We start from the raw sequence: 9257 nt of genomic DNA, 5'->3' as shown, positions 1-9257 counted from the left end.
TTTAGATACACCAGGTGAGAAGTGGCATAGAATCTTCTTCTTATCCTCACACCAAGATATGTTACCTCCTCACCCGGTCTCACCCTCTCTCCTGAGTAATGATAATCTATCATTAATGACCACACCCTCGACCATCTCACAAGAAGTAATATTTAGTATATCCCAACTATTGTAATTTTGTCCTGTTTGAAATTATATTGATGTATTTTATCTAAATAATTTCTCTAAAAATCTTATCTAAAAATGTGTCTAGCAACAGTATGATGGATAAAAGTTAGAGTTTACTGTTATGTTAACATGATAGATTTAGAAATTAATTTTCGTTTCAGCAAAACTATTGTAAAAATCACCTGAAAAATGTTATTGTTTCATAGATGATTCTAAACCTGGATTTTGTGCATTATTATTATTATTATTATTGAGAGGTGAGAAACTGATGAGGAAATTAATATCTCAAATTGAAATTGTATCTGATTAAGATTAAGTATTATGTCAAGTATGTTGTTGCAATTGCTTTGGTGCTAAAGTTTAATCATACCATTAAATTATCTTTTATATAATCATATGTGTTTTTATGTAAAATACAAAAAAATATTTTGTATATTAAATGTCTTAATACATGGTAGATTTTTATGTTTAAAGAACTTTAAATCTAGTGAGTAATATTGTTAACAAAAGTTAAATTAACCACAATGTTCTGTTCTATACTGCTGATAAAAAAATAAAAATAATACCTTCATTAACTTTTCCATTGTATTAATTACTTTTTGTATAAATTATATTGTAGGAAATAATATCGAGGTGTTTATTGTTGACTGTAGATTTAATGTAAGGAGAAGATGGTCCAGAGTGCAGTTAGTAATGATAATCTATCATTAATGACCACACCCTCGACCATCTCACAAAAAGTAATATTTAGTATATCCCAACTATTGTAATTTTGTCCTATTTTTATGTGTTTGAAATTATATTGATGTATTTTATCTAAATAATTTATTTTATAAATAACTATAATAATTAACTTTATATTTTTGTGTGTTACTGGGTTATCTGGTATAAATAAATTGGGAAAAAATCGTTAAAGTTATCCTCTTGTTTTTTTTTTTTTTTTTTTTACATATGAGTCTAGCACACCAACTGGAAATGAAATGAACCCATGTATACTTTCTATCGATATTTCCATCCGTTGTGGAAAAATAATTAAAAAACAAATTATCTTCAGACAGGAACTTATGGTATTACCACAAGTCATATTAAATGCTATAAATCTATGGATATCAATTTTAAAACAATCACTAACTATTTAAGCTTTTGAAGTCATATTTATAGCTAGTTAGGCAATTGTTTTAATTTTAATAATAAATAGGTAATAATTTAATAATAAATAGGTTTAGTAAATTTAAAATAAATGATATACAAAAAAATACAACCTTCATTGCTACCAACTTCGCGATGTAAAAGCATATAGAGTGTTCTTGAGAGGACTACATTCAACTACTCCCACAAGCGAAGTGGCCTAGAGGAAATAGGACATAACGTCTGAAATATTTCTTGCGTATTGCACCCCACTGAAAAGTTTCCACAACTACTGTTCTTCATTGATTTAGAGCCTGCACGGAACAAAAGCGAAATATTTCAAGTAACAAGACTTGGATACTCAACGGTATGGTTTGAGCAGCTCAGGCAGAAATCTATAATAGTGCAGTGCACTAACTGTCAAAGCCTAGGACACACCAAGAGCTACTGCCATCATCAAGCCAGGCGCGTTAACTGTGCTGGCCTCCATGCATCAAACACCTAAGCAAAGGACCCACAATAGGGGATTAAAAACTCTTGATGAGAAGAATCACACACAAGTACCTCATGAAGTTCAGAATTTTGCCTGTTTTTCAGAATTCCAGAAAAATGCAACTCAACTCAACCAGCAACAACCTTCTGTTTCAACCGTCTCAGATCATCGCCAGGAATACAGAAGTCCTCAACCATACTCTGAAGTCAGAAGAAACCAGCAGTCTCAACGTCAGGTGCCTCAGGCCTCCCATTCCTATTCCCAGACCTTTCATTTTCAGTCTCAAACTCCTCGTTCGCTTGTTCCTTCTCATCATCTATCTTTAAAGATTAAATTACCCCCGGAACATCCACATCCAGCTGCTTCTAATCCTACTGTTCAAGTAAATAACCCACCCCAATTACCAGTTAAAATAGATCCTGTACCCCATACCTCACGACGGGTTCATTCAACACCCAGTGCTCTGAGTCATACAAACTACTCAGCCCCTGATCCACTTCCTCATCCACATACCAACTGCAATCCAACCGATATAAACTCTATCCTATCATCCTTCCTGGTGGATCTCCAAAATACTATAAAACCGCGAACTCGATATAGTTCTCGACAAAAAAGACATAGATATTCCATGATGACAGAAACTCACTTTACTCAACGGTCTCATTTGTACATCCGTGACTACATTATTTACAGATCAGACCACCCAGACAACACTTCACACGCCGGGTCTTGCATCCTTATCCATAAATTCCTATCCCATTCCCTCATTCCTTCCACTCCAATTGATGCTATCCAAGCAACCTCTGTAATCATTTCAACTCGTCCTTTGCACTTAACATTATCAGCTGTATACAGCCCCCCTGGTAATTCACTTTCCTACAATCACCTTGACTCTTTATTCTGATCCTTCAGATCACGCTTCATTACTGGAGGAGGCTATAATACCAAACATCAATGATGGGGATGCCGTACATCCAATACCTGTGGTAATACCCTTTCCCGAGTCACTACCTCTAATAGTTATTTTATCCTCACGCCCATGAGTCCTATTTATTGGCCTACATCTCTCAAGAAACGCCCTGATATCCTAGTATATTTATCACCTCCCAAATTTCCTGTTCCTGGACCATTATTGAATCCATAGATGACCTCTCCTCAGACCATAATCCAGTTATCCTTTTCTTACATTCGAACTTCATTCCTAATCCCTCTCCTCCCTCATTGATTAAAAGTTGAGTAGACTAGAACAAATTTCCTAATGATTTGGAAAACAAACTGGACTTAAAAACTCCACTTAAAACTAAATGCAATAAAAAACTTTACAGAATCTAAGGGAATTTGCATATACGACAACACAACGACCAGTAAAATTAATAATACCATAGGTACTAACTAGTTACAGCCCATTTGCATCTTGTTAAAGGAAAAATTCAGAGCTAGAGCAAAGTGGCACAGGACTAGATACCCAGCAGATAAAACATATTATACTACATTGACAAACAAATTCAAAACAGAACATAAAAAATTCAAAATACAAAATTTAACGAACTTAACTCAGAACCTCACGACTACTGACAAATCTTTATGGACGACCACTAAGAAGCTTCTTAACTTCAAAAATTTTAATCACCCTCTTCTTACTGAATCACAAACATAGACGAAATTGAATGATGAAAAAACTCAGGTATTTGGTCAGCACCTTTCTAAAACATTTGAGCCACACCCTGACATCCTTAATCCAATCCATAACAAATACATTGAAGAAGAATTGAATACTCCACTTCAAATGACCCTTCCTCCTAAAGCATTTCATCCTTCAGAGATATCCAACATCATTCAGAAGTTACCTTCCAAAAATTCCAGGTTATGACCTAATTACATCCCACATTCTAAAACATCTTCCTCGAAAATCTGTTCTATTCCTCATCTACATCTACAATGCTGTACTCAGATCCACATATTTTCCTGACCCATGGAAATTATCCATAATCAAAATGATTCCCAAACCTCAAAAGCTACCAGAATACCCATCCTCCTATCGTCCTATCTCTCTGTTATCTATCATGGGAAAAATCCTTGAAAAACTTGGTTGATGTCTCGTCTTCATTGGAGCGCAGAATTTACTGCTCGGGTGTCTTTCTTGATGTAGAACAGGCTTTTGAACGAGTCTAGCACCCAGGACTGCTATACAAGATCCGCAAATTTCTACACCCTACATACTTGCTCATCATCCGTTCTTATCTCTCTGACAGATTATTTCAAGTAAATTACAACATTGCGCTTATTCATCCCTATTCCATCAGTCTGCTGGTGCACCTCAGGGTAGTATCCTTGGTCCTATTCTTTATACAGTTTTAACAGCTGATATCCCTACCCATCCTAACACTATCCTCATCACATATGGCAATAACACATGTCTATTATCAGTGAATAATGATCCTTACACAGTATCTCAAACCCTCCAATCCCACATCACTGCCCTTGAAGAATAGTGCCAAAATTGGAGGATTAAAATTAATTCCAATTAATCCCACCAAATCACATTTACCCTTTGTCATAAACCCTTGACCTCTTACCCTACAGTATCTTTTAATAATACCCCACTTATTCCTGGCGAACAGATCCGTTACTTAGAACTACGTCTGGACAAACGACTGACATGGAATCCTTATACAAGACTGAAAAGACAGGAAACTGCTTGTCGATTCCGACTATTACAACATTTACTTGACAAACGTCTAAATTGTCAATCCATCACAAAAGACTGAGCTGCATGACTATTATTAGGCCTATCTGGACAAACAGAGTTGAGCTATATGGCTCCACTAACCTATCCAATTCCTCTCGAATCCAATTCTTACAGTCCAAAATCCTTCGTAAAATCCTTAATGCTCCTTACTTTGTCACAAATCAAGTCATCCATCAGGACCTCAATATCCCATATGTTGCCGATTTGGACAGAACCAGATACCATTCCTTCCATGATAAACTTCCCAACCTCCCAAATCCACTTGTTTCTAACCTGGCTTCTCCTTTATTATCTAATAATCCTTCTAGGCATCTGAAAAGAAGATGTTCTCGAAATCTTCTCCTCTAGAAATGTTATTGGAGTTCCATCAATAGGTAGATTCTCCACATGTTTGTATCATGTCACCATGTCACCTACAGCAAATTTACTTGTTGTATATATTTGTATACAGTTGTAAGTAACTATAAATAAATTATACAAAAAAAAAAAAGATTATAACACATCCTTTTTATGTTTTTAAATTTTCATTATTTTTTATCCTTTTTTTTATTCATTTCCCCCGTTATTTATCCATATATCTAAATACAACCCTTTAAACCCAATACATTTTACCTTTTTATTTACCCTCTTTAACAAATATAAAATTATGAGAAGATTGTTGATCCTGTATAATATATATGAGGAGAAGATGGTTAGAGGTGCACTAATATGCTATTTGTTTAATTAATATAACAGTCAGGCAGTCCACTGATTGTCAATTTTGTATTTGACAGGTGCAGGTATAAATAAAAAGATAAAAAAAAAGTATCTCATGATTTTGTTATAAAAAGTTTTAGTTTTTGTTATTAATTTGCAGCTCAAGAGACACTTATTATTATATTCAGATTAACCATTAAACAATTTTCTTATTCTTATTAAATTACAGCTCAAAAGAACCATATTATTATATCCAGATTAGAACTAGTAAACGATTTTATTATTCTTATTAAGTGCTCACAAAAAAAGTTTATAATTACAGATAAAAAAAAATAACACAGGAAGGAAGTTGAATAGTAGGGGAGAGGTGGGTTTTTCAGATATGGTGATAAACTGAAAGGTAGTGGAGGATTTCACTACTATCATTTGCCAGTAGAAATTACCTCTAGAGAAATAATAATGAAACAATTGTAAAAGTATAACAGGATGTCAAATGATATGACAAAGAGATTTAATTCTTGAGTGCTTTATCCGAAAATTTCTGATAGATTTGTATTTGAATTATAGGTTGCCGATAATTTTTAATTTTTATATACCTCAATTAATCATTTTATATTTTAATTATAAAGTCCGACATTCAGATAGGCATTTATGGGTAGTTTTCAAAAATATGTCAATTTTAGTGATACTAGAGTATTACTTAATAGGATCTTATAGTCTTTTTATTGTTTTTATTATGTTTCTTCTCATTTCTGTTTATAATACCTATTAAAAAAAACTAATATCCTACAATCAGTGGTGTAGCATAGTAGGAGGGTACTTTTTTTATACTAGGGGGTGACAATATTTCACAATGAATAATAATAATATCTTCTAAAAATTTGAACCATTTCATTTCATCACTTTTTTAATTGTAACCTGTACAATACACAAGAAATATAATTGTTCTTACCAACAAGTTCTTTAGAGTTATTGTATATTTTGGTCTTAGAAATTGAAATATCTCAAAATTGTCCACCACCCTGGGGGGCTGACTTCCATGCTACAATGCTGCATACTATCAAATGTTTATTTTGTGGTTTCAAAATCCGCAATTAGCACTAAAACTGCCTGTTAGGAAATGATTTTTGGTTAAGACTTCTCTTGTGACAACTTGGTATATCTCCTTTGTCAGCAATGAACTAGTTTGAATACATTTTTCAGTCCTTCCAGGGTCTATGCTGAACCACTAGAATTTTACAGTGGAGAAAGCATCAAAATAGGTACAGGGAAAATTTGTTGACAAAGTATTTTACAAATATAATCTTTCATTAACATTGATAAAAGCACTTTTTAGATTTAAAAAATTACTGATCGGAAGTTATTTATTAGAAAACTGAAGAAAGCCTACAAAAAAATATATAAGAAATTATTTCATTTCGACTTAAAAAATATGTTTTTTACAAATAAATATTATGATGAAAGTAATTCAGCAAAAATAGGCCAGACAGTTTTGAGTTTTATTCATTATTAATATATAATGTAGTAGAAATATTGTTTCAACTAACATTGGTAAATATACTGAATAATTCCACAAAGTAGATTGATGGGCTAAAGTTAGATACTTTAACATAACAGCCAAGCCATTGGAATGATCAATTCCATAATTAAATAAAATTAATCCTCTCTGTAAAATATATATACTACAGTATTAAATGCCATTACTTCAACACTACACTTGTACATGGGAATCCCTACAGAACATATTGCAATTACCTTTCAATTCCCACAGTCCATTAAAAGGACTAAAATACATTCATTCTGTCAACAATATCATTAAAATTATAGAATATACTAAAATAATTAAGCTACTTACTAAAATTTGTTCTGACATAGGTTATATATAAATCAAAAAGGAATAAGGTTGCTGAAAAAAGGACAGATAAGTACCCAACTCACAAGGATGACTTGTTTATGGACTTAGGCGATCTCATGTATTTGCTTTGGTTGTAGAAAATAATGAACTTCTGACATCATTTTCAAAGAATAGGTAAGAAAATCTCAAATTTATGGGGTTACTAGGATGGAAATGGAAAATTATACCACTTAATCCACCATAAATAAATTGAAAGTAAAAAAACAAACTTAAACCAGGCATGTATACATTGATTACCTTGATTAAACCTTAATTTTTTTTTTAATAAATACTTCACATTAACTGAATATTTTATGCTGTGGATGTTATTTTTTAAAAAATCTTCATTTCAGTGTAAATTTAATAATCTATTCTTTACTTAGATTTTTTTAAAACCTAATTGATGTTGTGAAATTTTTGTTATGGAGGTCTTATTATTCATTATATATTTCACAGTTAATTTAATTATAAATCCTTATTATTCATTATATATTTATAAATTCTAAATTTCATTCTAAATCCTTATTATTCATTATAAATATCATAATTTATTTTTTAACTGAGATTTTTTAAAACTTAATAGATGTTGTAAACTTCCTGTTATGAAAGTCTGTAATAATATGAACTCCTAATACCCATTAAGGGTCAAAGATTCAGAAAATTTGTAAGGAAGTACTCTTTTTAGAGTAAAAGTTACATTTCTTGAAAGCATTATCAATAGAAGTTTAATTTTTTATTTAAATTTATAATAAAAATATCCTCCATTAAATTAATTATTCAGTTAATGTTAAGTTTGTATTAAAAAAGAGTTATTTAATATTTCTGGCACAGAATGGTCTTATTTGTGTCTTTCGATTTTTTAAAATCTATTCTGCACTTAGGTTGCTATCAACTAACTGACAACTCTTAAGCGCAGTTAATTTTAAAAAAAAGTGTTCATTTTCAAAAAGAGCACCATCGAGGCAAATAAATTTCTCAGTGAAACAATGCTAGTTACATCTGGCGAGTGTGGACCTGTTATTTTCTTTTCACTATTCAGAAGATGCAAAATTAACAAACAAGATACTACACAACTTCATTTACCGATCGATATTTATTAATTCCACAGATAAGTTATTCATATGAAGCAGTAGAAAAAAACATTATTTTTGCAATAATAAAATTAGTGCAGAATGAAACAACAGAAACAAATCTATAAAAAAAATAAATAATATTCTTAATATTGACTTATAACAAAGAAGAAATAACTAATTCATTATTCTTTAACGATTTATAGATCAATATTTAAGTTTAAGTACAAACCTTATAAAATTCAGAAAAAGTAGAAAATAATGAAAAGCCGTCGTTTACAAACAGTAGCCTGATGGATATATGGATACAAACAATAGTCTAGCTATTTCTAAAAATAAAAATAAAACTACGGCCACTAATAATTATAATAATAATAAATTGTATAAAAAAAATCCTGTGCTACTCTGTCATTTGTCACTAATAATCCATGAAGTATTTTAACTGTTACATGAAGTATTATATAACAATGTTATATAATATAACACTATTATAACTTGAAAATTGTAAAGTAAAATTAGAGTTTTAAATTATATTCATGAGAAGCAACACTACTAGATTTCAAGAGCTACTCATACTGTATATGCAAATTATAACTTCGTCAATTATAGCTTAGTCACCAATATTACATTATCTTTAGATAAATAAATTTATATTTACTAGTTAGGTGTTTTGATCTAGAATGACTTTCTTTTACCTTGTTATTCATTTTCTAAACATTTTTTCTTAATTTTTCATAAAGATACATTATTACTTTTCATTGATTTAAACTTAATTGTTTTTTAAACTGTATAAAATGGGAGAAAACTATAAATGTACAGGGATTGTTACAGTAAGAATTTTTTTTAAATTTTATATTTCTTTATTGTCAGATGTATATATACATAGATATATACATGGTTGTTATATATACTAGTTTACTTTTAACAATTGACAATGATGGGGAATTCTCTTGTGCAAGAACCTCCTAACTTTTCCAATGTTATAATAATTTAATAGTTATAAATAACAAAAATAAGTTTCTAAAAAAATTAATAAATAAGTAAAAATAAAAATAGTTA

General features: G+C 30.8%; 1 long non-coding RNA gene across 1 annotated transcript in view; it reads left to right on the top strand.

The window, feature by feature from the left end:
- The first annotated feature begins 7130 nt into the window (after positions 1-7130).
- The window catches only part of LOC136795324 (uncharacterized), a 4556-nt gene continuing 2429 nt past the window's right edge, over positions 7131-9257 (top strand). Inside the window, exon 1 of the long non-coding RNA XR_010842910.1 lies at positions 7131-7263. This is a non-coding gene — a long non-coding RNA (uncharacterized lncRNA). The remainder of the gene's footprint in view (positions 7264-9257) is intronic.

Source organism: Halyomorpha halys, unplaced genomic scaffold (genome assembly GCF_000696795.3).
Source record: "Halyomorpha halys isolate HHAL.00 unplaced genomic scaffold, Hhal_1.1 Scaffold669.1, whole genome shotgun sequence".
Classification (NCBI taxonomy): domain Eukaryota; kingdom Metazoa; phylum Arthropoda; class Insecta; order Hemiptera; family Pentatomidae; genus Halyomorpha; species Halyomorpha halys.
Note: the sequence above shows the minus strand (reverse complement) of the source record. Positions and strands in the feature narration are given on the sequence as shown.